The sequence below is a fragment of the Mixophyes fleayi genome, chromosome 1 (assembly GCF_038048845.1).
Source record: "Mixophyes fleayi isolate aMixFle1 chromosome 1, aMixFle1.hap1, whole genome shotgun sequence".
Lineage (NCBI taxonomy): Eukaryota > Metazoa > Chordata > Amphibia > Anura > Limnodynastidae > Mixophyes > Mixophyes fleayi.
In genome coordinates, this window is record NC_134402.1 from 458002176 (window position 1) to 458018071 (window position 15896).

Consider the following 15896-nt stretch of genomic DNA (forward strand, 5'->3'; position numbering starts at 1 on the left):
ACTTGACTTTACACTTTTACACCTGAATGTATGACTCCCAACATCTGACATCTGGTCGTTGGGACAATGAGTGTGAGCTGCCATGTGGTTGTTTTGCACTAGTGCGCATATTTAGATCATGAAGTGCACGCTATATTCTCTGGAGACGCCTCTTTGTGCGGAGAGGAGGAGTAACCTCCAGAAATGCGCTTCTCTGCTGCAGTGCTCTTAAATGGGTCCCATTTAAGGATTAGTATGATGTCCCCTTTCCGACAACTCTGAGCCGGTGCAAAATTCAAACATGGGTATATGTAGGTAGGTACGTGTATAAAATGTGCAGATCGGAGCCTATGAGACTCCTATCCTATCCAGGTCCCTGTTCTACTTTTTGTATTTGGAATCTCTCCCTCAAAATAACCTGCAGCTGTCCCTAGAATTTAAAGGTCACAGATCACATACAGGGACATTTACAAACAAGACGCATAATAAAAATGTGACAAATTTGAAAAATAAAATGTAAAATAGAAATACTAAAGATACAGGTAAAACAGTGTAGAGGTTTATAATATACTGTAATTACATTCTATACCAGATACTTTGTTAGGCTGGGTACATACTACAGAAAGTTTCTCCTGATGCGATATCGTTAACGATTTTACCAACGACTGAAAGTTCCGATCAGCAGCCGATTCATGTGTACACACTATACACGTTTTACACGATTTACCATCAGATCGTGATCTTCATCTGTCATAAACATTAGGTGAAAAGATTGTGACTCTATGGACACTGCCGGCCGTGAGCGCGTACACACTGCAGGATTGGAAGGACATCGTTCCATCGTTTATAGAGATTTATAGTCTGTTTATAAAATCAAGTGAAACGATACGATGAGCTTTGGAACAATAATCATTGATCGTTGGAGCGTAGACACTAATGTGATATCGGATCTAACAGTCGTTTACCGTGTGATTGGTCTGATAATCGGGTTGAAAACCTGTAGTGTGTATCCAGCCTCACTCTCTGTCGGCTTCTATATCCATCCTGATCCAACCTCAGATCCAAGCAGCAATATGACCTCTTAATCTGACAGCTCAGCATCATTTTCTGGCTTCCCCTGTGTCAGTAACACCATGTCCGTGGCTTAAACCAACGCACGTGTATCCTGAATTTTATGCCTGTTTTTACACCCGTATAATTAGTGCTTTTAAAGAAAAAGAACAAAAATAAAACAGAAAACTAAAACTAAATAGCATTGGTACTATCAGTGTGTGGAGTAACTGTGAATGAATGAAAACAAAAGATAAGAAAAATTATAGGTAGCAGAAAGTCCCAAATGTGTAGATAGATAGATAGATAGATAGATAGATAGATAGATAGATAGATAGATATAGATAGATATGGGAGAGATAGATAGATAGATAGATAGATAGATAGATAGATAGATAGATAGATATATTGTGTGACTACACTACAGTGCGTTGGCACATATATGGTGTAACTGCACATAAATTATATAAATTCTGCGTAGGGACTGTTGAGAAATGTTTCAAACATTAAACATTTATATATTTATACGTTTGTTGAAAAATAAATCACCGGTCTGTTTTTGTCCAGAACAGCAAAACACAAGGAATATTTTGGCAACAAACCCGTAGCCCGGGGTGACTCAGTGAAAGGTCGGATTCTGCAGCAGTTATTGTCCTAGTGTAAAACGTAACTAATCTGTAACCAGAACCCAGATAGATTCCACTGGTCCCAGAACAGAAGTTGAGCTTTGCTCATCTCTCTGGGCTCTTCTGTAACAATGGACAAGTAATATGTGATTAGTGACCGGGTCCTACGCAGGAATAAGTGACCACAGGGCGGATTTATCTCTATAACTACAGTATAATGCAGAGTCACACTGCACTGCACTAATGCACATCGTATTCAGCTGCTGAAGTGGTATTTAGGGAATGGATTAAAGCCTTAGCAGGTAATAATGTTATAACATTCATGTATAGAGCTGAACAGTAATTTGTTCTTTAGTTCATGGATTCTGTGTAGTTTCCTCATTTATGAACACACCCAAACCTGCCATGGTCATAAATCATAAACGGTTTATTTGTCCGTTTGCCTGAAGTCCATTCTCCTCGGCGTCCACTGGAGGGCAGCCGCGCTCACATAGTGATAAGACTGGCAGTCTGCAGGATTGCATTGCAAGCGGCCAATCCTGTTGAGGGCCAATCAAGGTTAATAAGGGGTGTGATGGTTCGGGTGCCTCCTTTCCCCACCTTCCCTGCACAGACACCGGCAGAGAGAAGAGTGCCAGGGAGTTTGGAAGTTAATGTTGTGCACAGAGAGATTTCATGCAAGAACAAGTCTGTCTTCTGCCAGCCTGTGTACTGGCTACGAACAGATCGACCCTGTGCCCTGGAGAGGGGGCACATAGGACCATCCTGGGCACAGCACTCAGCATTATGTGTATCACATGATAGTCCCGTAGTGGTGGCACTCAGCACTAATTCTAGGAGCTCCTGGATATCACAGGTGTTACAGACTCTCTGCTGGGAGAGAGGACCCATCATCCAGCCTGGGCATCACACTGGACCTCCTGGATATTACAGGTGATACACCCTGTGCCCAGGTGAGAGCACCCATCACCCAGAACTGGCATTACACTGAGCCTCCAGGATATACATCTGTATTTTGGAGAGTGTTACCAACAGACAGCTTCCCCTGGCTCTGAGTTATTAAATGAAACAATGAATACAATGTGATTTGGAGAGCGGGCACCTATTCTCAGCACTGGGGTCACACAGTTATATATGCAGCACTTAGTCTGGCGTCATAGGAGAGATTAGTTTTATTAAGCTGCATTTCAGGAACCTAACAGCTCAATAAGTTCAGTTACCTGAGGATTTAGTTATGGTTTTGTTACATTTGATTGCACTATTTGCCGTTGTTGCAGATCCGGTCTCCTGGATGCAGAAGGTGAAGGTGCAATGATCCAGCCACTAACGGGCTCCTATGTGGTGTCTATCTTGCCATGCTCTGGGGTCTCCAACAGGTAATCACAGGACCCTCATGAAGGGCAATGCAGATGGCAGAATAGCTGTGAGAAGGATCAGGCGGAGAGCAGGTCTGGACCCTCCACCTGTCCATGGTTCCAAACCTCACACGTCCCAGCATCTTCCCTGGCTCTCCAGCGGTGCAGAGTGGGGTCCTGGGTGCCCCCTGCTGAGATCTTGGCTGGATGTCTCCCGTATGGTCTATTCTCACTGGAGGTCCTGGGATGCCCAACAAGGTAATTTGTCAATTTTTATATTACTGCAGATTGCCAGATGCTGTGTGTAGTGTTTGTATGATCTACACGTGTGAAAGAGGCTGATAGGGGTCTGGGGGGAGAGGTACCGATACCACCAACATGACACATTTTAGGGATGAGTTGAAGAAAGTTAAAATTGTTCACTGCCAGGACTGACTTCATAGGTCAGCTTTTACATTACACTTTAAGTGGTGTCTGTAGCAGGGAAAGAGTTAAAGTCAGATCCACTAACCAGAGGCGCTGGTACCACTTTCCTGTCACATGGGGGACCGGGATCGTCCATGGAGGGTTTATAGGGGGGTCCAGGATACTCCATGGAGAGTTTACAGGGGAGTCTGGGAGAGTCCATAGAGGGGTTATTGGGGGTCTGGGAGAGTCCATGGAGAGGTTACTGGGGGTTAAGAACAGACCCACCACGTAAACTGTCTTAAGAAGTGAGATTTAGGGTTCTCCAGGGACCTCTTAGGGTTTATGGATATTTCAGACTTTCAGCTGTTGGTGTCACTGATTTTATGTTTTATAATTACTGGATGTTCCTCAAACTTAAACCAGTGATGGAGATTCCTGTTTATTCACCTGTGGGACATTCTGCAGGTTTCTTCCTATAATAAATCCAGGTGTTCTGACCACAGACTGAAGGTTGATGTGATTGTTGTAGAACATTCCCAGCTATCCACATAAACCGCAGAGGGCACCAGATGTCCCGCCCGCTACCCGGGGTAACATAGCGGAATATGGGACCCTCATACATCCAGGTAGCAGACCCTCACCCATGCCGCACACAGCTCAATGATGCTGCTACTCTCTGATGCTTCCCAAACGCTGTTATTGGTCCCGGGCTGAGGTGGCTCTTCCTGTACGCTGGGATTGGCAGACGGTAAGGGGCCAAGGTTACAGCGATACAGGAATCCAGACAGCGGGAGATGTTGTATCACAATCTGCTCATCATTCTCATTTATTTAGACACAATTTAATGTTTTCAGCTTCCAGGGGTACATGGAATGTATATAGTATGTAATAAGTGTATTACAGTGTAGCATATTAGGACGGAGTTGCGGTGCGCTGCAGTGTTTGGATGGAGAACATGTAATATAATCAGACCTATAGTATGACACCAGTAGATGGACGGGTGTAACTTTAACTATGGAGGGGAGCTGGCTTGGAGCTATGGGGCCTGTTAATTTGTAGCTATGTTTATGGGCGCCTGGGTAGAATAATGACTGCACCCTGACCCAGAATGCTTTGCAGTGATTGACATTATCCATCACTCAGCATAACAGCAAAAGTGACACTGGATACCACAACAACAGACAAAGCTGCCGCTCAGTAAATGTCTGACCTGCTGCTGCCGCTAAATAAGTGTCTGACCTGCTGCTGAGTAAATATCTGACCTGCTGCTACCGCTAAGTAAATGTAAAGTGCTGCAGAGCTGTTGCTATATAAATTAATGATAATACATGGAAGTAGTAGACAAGCAATATTATTCTTGGATGTGGTAGTGAGAGGAGCAATAGGTGGATATGATAAAGATAGGACAAGTAGATACAGTTAGTAGATTATGTTAATGAGAAGACAGTAGTTGCAAGTGACAATGAGATGCCTGGTAGATGGAGGTTTTAGTGAGAGGAACCATAGATACACATGGTTTTGAGATCAGTACTAGAATGAGGTGGGAGGGAGATAGTAGATGGAGGTGGTATGGAGAGGACCAGCAGATGGAGGTGGGAGGGAGAGAACCAGTAGATGGAGGAGGGAGGGAAAGGACCAGTAGATGGAGGTGGGAGAGGACCAGCAGATGGAGGTGGGAGGGAGAGGACCAACAGATGGAGGTGGGAGGGAGAGGACCAGTAGATGGAAGTGGTATGGAGAGGACCAGTAGATGGAGGTGGGAGGGAGAGGACCAGTGTATGGAGGTGGGAGGGAGGGGACCAATAGATGGAGGTGGTAGGGAGAGGACCAGTAGATGGAGGTGGTAGGGAGAGGACCACTAGATGGAGGTGGGAGGGAGAGGACCAGCAGATGGAGGTGGGAGGGGCAGGACCAGTAGATGGAGCTGGGAGGGATAGGACCAGTAGATGGAGGAGGTGGTAGGGAGAGAACCAGTAGATGGAGGTGGGAGAGGACCAGTAGATGGAGGTGGGAGGGAGAGGACCAGTGTATGGAGGTGGGAGGGAGGGGACCAATAGATGGAGGTGGGAGTGAGAGGACCAGTAGATGGAGGAGGGAGGGAGAGGACCAGTAGATGGAGGAGGGAAGGAGAGGACCAGTAGATGGAGGTGGTAGGGAGAGGACCAGTGTATGGAGGTGGGAGAGAGGGGACCAGTAGATGGAGGTGGGAGGGAGAGGACCAGTAGATGGAGGTGGGAGTGAGAGGACCAGTAGATGGAGGTGGGAGGGAGAGGACCAGTAGATGGAGGTGGGAGGGAGAGGACCAGTAGATGGAGGTGGTAGGGAGAGGACCAGTAGATGGAGCTGGGAGGGAGAGAACCAGTAGATGGAGGTGGGAGAGGACCAGTAGAAGGAGGTGGTAGGGAGAGGATCATATGACTTAATTACCCAAATGAGCACACTCTACGCTCCGATAGCTAAAAGAGTTAACACTTCCCACACTGGTATTTAAAGGGTTAACACAGCCGAGCAATCAACTTCTTCTAAACAGGCAGTGAATTCATTATGAGCAATAAGGACAGCACTTATTAAATTTTAAAATTCATATACAAAAAAGTACAACGCTTACAGGTTATAAAAATCATTAATAAAAGATGACATAACATAAGCAAAACGTGTAAAATAAAATAAACAGAAGAAAGTTTCAGAGTATAAACTTACATAAGTGTTGTATAATCTGGGCCAAGGGAAATTTGTTTGGAAGATGGACAGCTTATCGATGTTGATTGATTTCCCAAAAATGTCTGACAATATCTCCTCTTTTTTACACTTTTTTTCACCTGTCACACAGTTTAACCACAATATAAAATGTAACATATCTTTTCTGTGAAATGTCACACAGACCTAATTTTATCATTAATAAATCCAGTACAAATTTACCAATCTATAGATACCAATCAGAGATAGGTCAAGTGTATTAGTTTAGCTGATAATCATTTCCTCTCATTTCCTGCCTGACAGACAGCTTTGTTTGACGTATGGGCTGCTCTTCCTCGTCCTATTTCTGAATATGTGTTTGATCACTAATTCTATTGATTTTAAGTTGACTTTGGAAATTGAATTCTATTGGCCTATATAAAATATATAAAATATAGCAAGCCATGGTCACAGAGTCCATGTCTCTTGGTGTAAGACCTCCAGCTGTGTCGGTTCCTTAAAATCTCTTCAGGTGCCAAAACCACTCTGGTACCAGGACATAACTCACCACATGAGGTCTTTGAAGCTGTTCTGTTCTCCTAAGAGTGACAATGTTATCTTGTAGTTCTGCAGGGTCACAGAATAAACACAGGCCAGTACTTCTGGCCTCACATTTTAAACCTCAAGTTAGGTCATTAACCCTATGAGAGCAGGCTTTGCTTTGAAGTAATTTGCATTAAACCCTAACCTACTAAATGGACTCATTTGATAGACAATATTTCCAATGCAGTCCCTTATGATTATGCTTTATTCACCACAGTTATGTTAGGGGTTAATCCTTCTAAATATACTTCCTCCCTTTTCACTACTGTTTTATAGGTAATATATAATGCATAACGCTTACTCAGACGTAGAAGTAGAAATTGATTTCTCTGAGATCTTTTCTGTTTAGATCGGCAACAATGAATCGCCAAATTGTGATTATTTCCTCTTCAGCTTTAAATATCCTGCCTCATGGTCCACTATTTATTTCTTTATTTTGGCTGCTTAACAAACAGGAATTATAAGAACTAGAGCAAAATATAACCATAGTTTTTTCTAAAGTCATCATCAGTACATAAGAAATGAAAGTGTAACAGTGTGCCACAATATAGTGTTAATTGTGACTTTATTAAATAAATAACTGGGGGTGGGGACAAGTAAAAAAAGAAAGGTTTTATTTAATATACAGCAGATCTATAATTGGGAGGCTAGTAAAAAAAAAGCAGACTCCTGGCTAGTATATAAATAGACCTATAATCTGGTGGCTAGTATGTACAGTAGACCTGTAATTGGGAGGCTATTAAATAAAGCAGACTCCTGTCTGGTGACTAGTGTATAAATCAGACCTCCTGTCTGGTGGCTAGTGTATAAATGAGATCTATAATCTAGTGGCTAGTATACACAGCAGACATGTAATTGGGAGGCTAGTATATAAAGGAGACCTGTCTGGTGGCTAGTATAAAAAGCTGACCTATAATCTGGTGTCTAGTATATACAGCAGACCTGTAATTGGCTGGCTAGTATATAAAGCAGACCTCCTGTCTGGTGGCTAGTATATAAAGCAGACCTATAATCTGGTGGCTAGTATAAAAAGCTGACCTATAATCTGGTGTCTAGTATATACAGCAGACCTGTAATTGGCTGGCTAGTATATAAAGCAGACCTCTTGTCTGGTGGCTAGTATATAAAGCAGACCTATAATCTGGTGGCTAGTATAAAAAGCTGACCTATAATCTGGTGTCTAGTATATACAGCAGACCTGTAATTGGCTGGCTAGTATATAAAACAGACCTCCTGTCTGGTGGCTAGTATATAAAGCAGACCTATAATCTGGTGGCTAGTATAAAAAGCTGACCTATAATCTGGTGTCTAGTATATACAGCAGACCTGTAATTGGCTGGCTAGTATATAAATCAGACCTCCTGTCTGGTGGCTAGTGTATAAATGAGATCTATAATCTAGTGGCTAGTATACACAGCAGACATGTAATTGGCTGGCTAGTATATAAAGCAGACCTCCTGTCTGGTGGCTAGTATATAAAGCAGACCTATAATCTGGTGGCTAGTATATACAGCAGACCTGTAATTGGGAGGCTAGGATATAAAGCAGACCTCCTGTCTGGTGGCTAGTATATAAAGCAGACCTATAATCTGGTGGCTAGTATATACCACAGACCTGTAATTGGGAGGCTAGTATATAAAGCAGACCTCCAGTCTGGTGAGTAGTATAGCTCAGACCTATAATCAAGCGGCTTCTGTATGGCAGAGAGAAGTGCTTCCATTTTCCTGATACGTTGTATTCTCTTCAGTATAGTTGATAAAGATTTTGTCTGTGACAAATGTTTCTTAACAAGCCCTGAACATTGCTCCATAGACATATAGTAAATAAGGCGTCTTCTGTATTATGCGTGACAATACTGGGTGAGTCTCTGTATTATTACAATATGAGTATTCTAGATGGATCTTTGTGACTCTAGATAAATCCAGTCTGAGCCTGGGGAGCAGTAACAGGATCTCTGTGTCATAAAGTTTAGTTGTTGTTCTGAGATCTCTTCATCAACACGAGCAGGTACACTACAGAGCCTGGCAGAGTATGCTGGGACTTGTAGTTTTAGAGCAGCCGGAAAACCATATGTTGCCTAAGCCTAAATTAAAGGGAGAATACAGTAGTGGCCAAATATACTGGCGCCTTTGCACTTTTTTCAAATAAATCACGATTTCCTCTAAACATAAGATAAAATTAACAACAGTATGTGGTCTTCACAATTATTTCTCTGTTAATATACAGAATCTTTTTTTTTAATTCTGAATTTAATACAGTCTGCTGGAAGACCCATGACCGTTGATGGAGACCCAGCTTTTTGACACTGGGTTCAACATTTTGCTCCTAAAAGGCCTGGTAATCTCCAGATGTCATAATGCCATGCACACATTCAAGACACCCAGTGCCAGATTCAGCACAGCAACCCCGAAGCATCACTGAACCTCCTCCATGTTTGGTTGTAGGGAAGGTGTTCATTTCATTTTGCTTTTTGTAGACATAGAGATAATGTGCTTTACCATAAAGTTCTAATGTGGTCTCGTCTGTCCACAGGACGTTCTCCCAGAAGGAATTTTGCTTGTTCAAAACCCAGTCAGGCTTTTTATGTTTCTCTTTCAACAGTGGACACTCCTGGGCCTCCTACCATGTATCTCCGTTTCATTGAGCGGACAACGGATGGTACGATTTGAAACTATCGTACCTTGTGTCTGAAGGTCGGCTTCAATCTGGCAGTTGATCGAGGTGTTTTCTTCAGCATTCGAACAATCCTGCGCTGCATTTTTCAATCATGTTGTCTCTTGCGTCCACATCCAGGGATGTTGGCTACAATGCCAGGGCCCTTAATTTTCCTAACATTACATATGGAGGAAAAGGGAACATCGAGGTCTCTGGAGAATGATTTGTAGCCTTGAGATTGTCCATGCTTGGCTACAATCTTCTGCTTGGTCTCCACAAACAATTCAGTGCAGTACACACAGTGACATAAAACGAGAATAAGTCCTTTTCTCTATTGCTCTTTTAATGAGTGATTTTTATATTGCAGACGACTAATACTCACCACAGGTGACCTCAGTACCAAAGTGAAGGAGAATCTACTGCTTGAAATCTAAGTATTTGCAACTATTTGTATAACATAGTTATCATTTTGTAAAACACATTTAAGAATGTCTGTGTGGAATAAGCTATGACTTAAGTTTATCTCCTTTCTGTGCTTTACTGTAAACTAAAGAAATACACATGTGGATAACAAAATATGTTTTAATTTCCACAATTGTCAGGAAGAAATAATGCATTATTACAGAAAACTGCAGGGGTGCTAATATTTTTTGTATAATGTGTAATACAGGAGGCTTATCCTACTGGCCTCTAAGTACGAGACCGCTGCCTGTTACTGGCTGTCTTAGCTATCAGTTGGTTTTAGCTTAAGTGCCGACATTTGGGGAAAATTTCCAGGGCAATTTTTTTGTTAGCAAAGTAAATGTGTTGTAAGAAGAGATACACAGTGCACGGCCCAGCATGTTATACTCATCAGTGCCCAGCATCTTATACTCATCACTATCCAGCATCTTATACTCATCACTATCCAGCATCTTATACTCATCAGTGTCCGGCATCTTATACTCATCACTATCCAGCATCTTATACTCATCACTATCCAGCATCTTATACTCATCTGTGCCCAGCATCTTATACTCACTAACCAGCATCTTATACTCACTAACCAGCATCTTATACTCATCAGTGCCCAGCATCTTATACTCATCACTATCCAGCATCTTATACTCATCAGTGCCCAGCATCTTATACTCACTAACCAGCATCTTATACTCACTATCCAGCATCTTATACTCATCACTATCCAGCATCTTATACTCATCAGTGTCCAGCATCTTATACTCATCAGTGCCCGGCATCTTATACTCATCACTATCCAGCATCTTATACTCGTCATTGTCCGGCATGTTATACTCATCACTATCCAGCATCTTATACTCACTAACCAGCATCTTATACTCACTAACCAGCATCTTATACTCACTAACTAGCATCTTATACTCACTAACCAGCATCTTATACTCACTATCCAGCATCTTATACTCACTATCCAGCATCTTATACTCACTAACCAGCATCTTATACTCACTAACCAGCATCTTATACTCACTATCCAGCATCTTATACTCACTAACCAGCATCTTATACTCACTAACCAGCATCTTATACTCACTATCCAGCATCTTATACCCACTATCCAGCATCTTATACTCGTCACTGCCTGACATCTTATGCTCATCGCTATCCAGCATCTTATACTTATCACTATCCAGCATGCTGTACTCATCAGTATCCAGCATCTTATACTCATCACTATCCAGCATCTTATACTCATCACTGTCCGGCATCTTATACTCATCAGTTCCCGGCATCTTATACTCATCACTATCCAGCATCTTATACTCATCACTGTCCGGCATCTTATACTCATCAGTTCCCGGCATCTTGGGCCTGATTCATTAAGGATCTTAAATGAAGAGGATTCTTATTTCAGTCTCCTGGACAAAACCATGTTACAATGCAAGGGGTGCAAATTAGTATTCTGCATTGCACATAAGTTAAATACTGACTGTTTTTTCATGTAGCACACAAATACTTGATAGCTTATTTGTACACTGAAATCTAAAGTTGATATTTGTGTGCTACATGACAAAACAGTCAGTATTTACCTTATGTGCCTGGCATCTTATGCTCATCACTATCCAGCATGTTATACTCATCAGTGCCCGGCATCTTATGCTCATCACTATCCAGCATCTTATACTCATCACTATCCAGCATGTTATACTCATCAGTGCCCGGCATCTTATGCTCATCACTATCCAGCATCTTATACTCATCAGTGCCCGGCATCTTATGCTCATCACTATCCAGCATCTTATACTCATCACTGCCTGGCATCTTATACTTATCACTATCCAGCATCTTATACTCATCAGTGCCCGGCATCTTATACTTATCACTATCCAGCATCTTATACTCATCAGTGCCCGATGTCTTATACTTATCACTATCCAGCATCTTATACTCATCACTGCCTGGCATCTTATACTTATCACTATCCAGCATCTTATACTCATCAGTGCCCGATGTCTTATACTTATCACTATCCAGCATCTTATACTCATCTGTGCCCGGCATCTTATGCTCATCACTATCCAGCATCTTATACTCATCACTGTCCGGCATCTTATACTCATCACTATCCAGCATCTTATACTCATCAGTGCCCGGCATCTTATACTTATCACTATCCAGCATCTTATACTCATCAGTGCCCGATGTCTTATACTTATCACTATCCAGCATCTTATACTCATCTGTGCCCGGTGTCTTATATTCATCACTATCCAGCATGTTATACTCATCAGTGCCCGGTGTCTTATACTCATCACTATCCAGCATCTTATACTCGTCACTATCCAGCATCTTATACTCATCACTATCCAGCATCTTATACTCATCTGTGCCCGGTGTCTTATACTCATCACTATCCAGCATCTTATACTCATCTGTGCCCGGTGTCTTATATTCATCACTATCCAGCATCTTATACTCATCAGTGCCCGGTGTCTTATACTTATCACTATCCAGCATGTTATACTCATCAGTGCCCGGTGTCTTATACTTATCACTATCCAGCATGTTATACTCATCAGTGCCCGGTGTCTTATACTCATCACTATCCAGCATGTTATACTCATCAGTGCCCGGTGTCTTATACTCATCACTATCCAGCATCTTATACTCGTCACTATCCAGCATCTTATACTCATCACTATCCAGCATCTTATACTCATCTGTGCCCGGTGTCTTATACTCATCACTATCCAGCATCTTATACTCATCTGTGCCCGGTGTCTTATATTCATCACTATCCAGCATCTTATACTCATCAGTGCCCGGTGTCTTATACTTATCACTATCCAGCATGTTATACTCATCAGTGCCCGGTGTCTTATACTTATCACTATCCAGCATCTTATACTCGTCACTATCCAGCATCTTATACTCATCACTATCCAGCATGTTATACTCATCAGTGCCCGGTGTCTTATACTTATCACTATCCAGCATCTTATACTCATCAGTGCCCGGCATCTTATACTCATCACTATCCACCATGTTATACTCATCAGTGCCCGGTGTCTTATACTTATCACTATCCAGCATCTTATACTTATCACTATCCAGCATCTTATACTCGTCACTATCCAGCATCTTATACTCGTCATTGTCCGGCATCTTATAGTCGTCACTGTCCGGCATCTTATACTCATCACTATCCAGCATGTTATACTCATCAGTGCCCGGTGTCTTATACTCATCATTGTCCAGCATGTTATATTCATCAGTACCTGGCTTGTTATACTCATTTTCAAAATTACTGTATTAACGGTAATAGAGCACAGGCCACGTTACTTTCGGCAGTAACGCGCCCAATTGAATTCCCCCCATAGTGTTCGACATGTTATACTTATCAGTGCCCAGCATGTTATACTAGTAATGTATGTTTCACATCTAATGACCATTATTTGATGTACAGCCAAATCAGGAAACCAATGTAAAGCCCATTCTGGTGACTAGTATTCAAGGTGGCCCCTATTAAGGTGATTAGTATACAAAGCATTGCCTATATGGGTGGATAGTATATAACACTAAGCCCATGATGGTGACTACTATATGAAGCAGAGACTGGTCTGGTGGCAGAGTACAAAGCAGTCCCCAGTGGGATGACTAGTATAAAATATCTTTCTAGAGGCCTCTATAAAAGACAGACCACTTTCTGGTGGCTAGTATACATAGTATACCTCTTTCTCATTTCTGGTATATAGTGCAGAACCCTTTCTGGTGGCTAGTAAGCAAAATAGATTCATTTCGTGTGTTTAGTGTGCAGCGAAAAAATCTTTTTTTGTGGCTAATATACAGAGAATTGAAGACCCCTTTCAGGCGACTTATATCCAGTGAAAAGCTCTCTATGGTGGTCAGTGTATAACATAGATCCCATTCCTGTGAATATACAGTGAAGACCTACCCTGGTGTCTAATATACAGTAAAGACCTGGGATATTCCGGATGGTATTGTCAGATGAATTCCCAGCACAGTGAACTTGGACATGGGATCCATTGTGTAAAGTGTGAGAGATTTCACCCATTTGTACAATGTATGATGAAATAATAATTCATATATTATATATAGTAAATGTTTTTTTATGGCTCTGTAATGGGAGATAATGTTAGAAACTGCAGCGTGAGGTTACATCTAATAAATACCAATGGTGCGTAACTGTCATCATTTATATGCAATATAATATCTGGGAACATGTGACACATGGTGTGGACCTGGCTTTTCCCGCACTATGATCCCCATCATGATGTGTTTGAACTTGGTTATAATATAAATAATTATAAGATCTTTCTCTTTTTTCAGAATTCCGGATGCCTTGGAGACACTGTGTCCTGAGCGGGATAGTTGGGACACTCCAACGTCATTGAGGATACAGGGAGCGATCTATATGCACTAGTTCTATCTGGTCACATTGCTGACTGGCGTGGATCACTGGTGCCCTCTGAGACTCACACAAAGTACTACTCCGGATTATCGCTGGTGATGAAGCGAGAACATCTGGCACTCGGCAGGGCTGGAGCCAAATCGCGGTTGGGTTTGGTGGTGATTTCCTGTGGGCAGTAACGCACATTATTACTTCCCAGGGCTACAAAGCCGTATTCTTGTGATACTGCCACATCTCACATCTTCTGTACCACCAGACCTATCTTCTCCAGGGACACAGACCACCTGCGATGGGTCCTGGACTTTCAACCGGCGCAGTGGTGGCCATTTCTTTTAACTGTGTGATTGCGTTACTTATCCTGATCCTTTTCCTCATTCTATGTAAGGCCTGCCAGACCCCTTCCTGTCCGAATTCCATACCCTCATCCGAGTCGGAAAATAAAAATGAGGAAAAGTATCTCCTAAAGCCGTGAACTGTGACTTCTGTAGGGCCTGTCATTAAGATTGCACTAAATACTACAGACGTCACTGCACTCTAGAGCACAATCACTGCATGCGATCTGGATGGCGCACACCGAGCTCAGCACTTTCATGACATAGTTGTGCCTGCGGGAGCCAGATAATAGGAGCAGATTCTCCTCCCCGGTTTATGCTAACGATAGTAAAACAAAAAGTGAGTTATGACAAATCCCTGGAGCCAAAACAAACCTGAAGATGCAATGGTATAGAAAAATGCAAATTGAATCACAAGCTCCTAATGCATCTCTGTTATGTCTTCCTTCGTACCACCTCCTGTGGCCTGAATTATGGGGAGTGAGGATGGTGTGTTGCTAGGATTAGCTTGGCGATAGCACAGGGCATCATGTCTGGCAGAGCGGGCACTGCCGGGAAAAGACTGGTGTTGGACTGTTATTATCCTGCCCAATGGCCAGCCTGTTCGGTATGTACAATACGTAGTATGGAATACTGTAGCCAGCAGAAGGACTTGTGTTCCTACAGAGTGGTCCTGAAGGTTCTAAGGGGTCTTGTGCACCAGACCTCGGTTGTAGCAATTGAGCAAGTGCTCTTACGGGGTCAGCAGGACAATGGTTGGAGGAACTTGAGGTGTAGGTAGCATAGAGACCTAATTAATAACTCTGGGCTAATTAATGTAAATCTGGCTAGGAGCTCTGCTGGGTTAATAATGGGGTCACTATCTAGATTCAGCATGCACACCTAATCTGCACTGGTTTAACTCTGTCTGGATCTACAGAGCTCACCAGGCTTGTATCTAGTAAATCATCCTCCTGGCCATAGACTAGGACGCTGAAGGATTGGAGTAGGGTAATAACTGTGCGACTTACTGTAGACAACATATTTCGGCAGGAACCTACAGCAATAAAGAATCCGGCCTGGCGATGTTGGATAATTAGCACTCCTCACCATTATGCTGAGCAGGCGAACCTGCCAACGGCACTTACCTCTTCCTACACCCTCTCCCCCTGTCTCTCCGTCACTACACTCCTTGATTACAGGAGGAAGTGCTGTGTGAGAAGTACATGCAACCACTCAGCTTCCTCCTGCAGTCTCTGTATTAGATGCACAGTGACTGCCAGCAATTATAGAGCCACTGCTAATACAAAGATAGCACTTTTGTCTTCCTCCTGCAGTCAGA

The 15896-nt window shown here is 42.7% G+C and overlaps 1 long non-coding RNA gene across 1 annotated transcript; it reads left to right on the forward strand.

Annotated features, from left to right (window-relative positions):
- The first annotated feature begins 2228 nt into the window (after positions 1-2228).
- LOC142102350 (uncharacterized) lies at positions 2229-14527 on the forward strand. The gene is made up of 3 exons (XR_012679250.1): positions 2229-2608; positions 2933-3268; positions 14162-14527. It is a non-coding gene; the product is annotated as an uncharacterized LOC142102350 (long non-coding RNA).
- The last annotated feature ends 1369 nt before the right edge of the window (positions 14528-15896 follow it).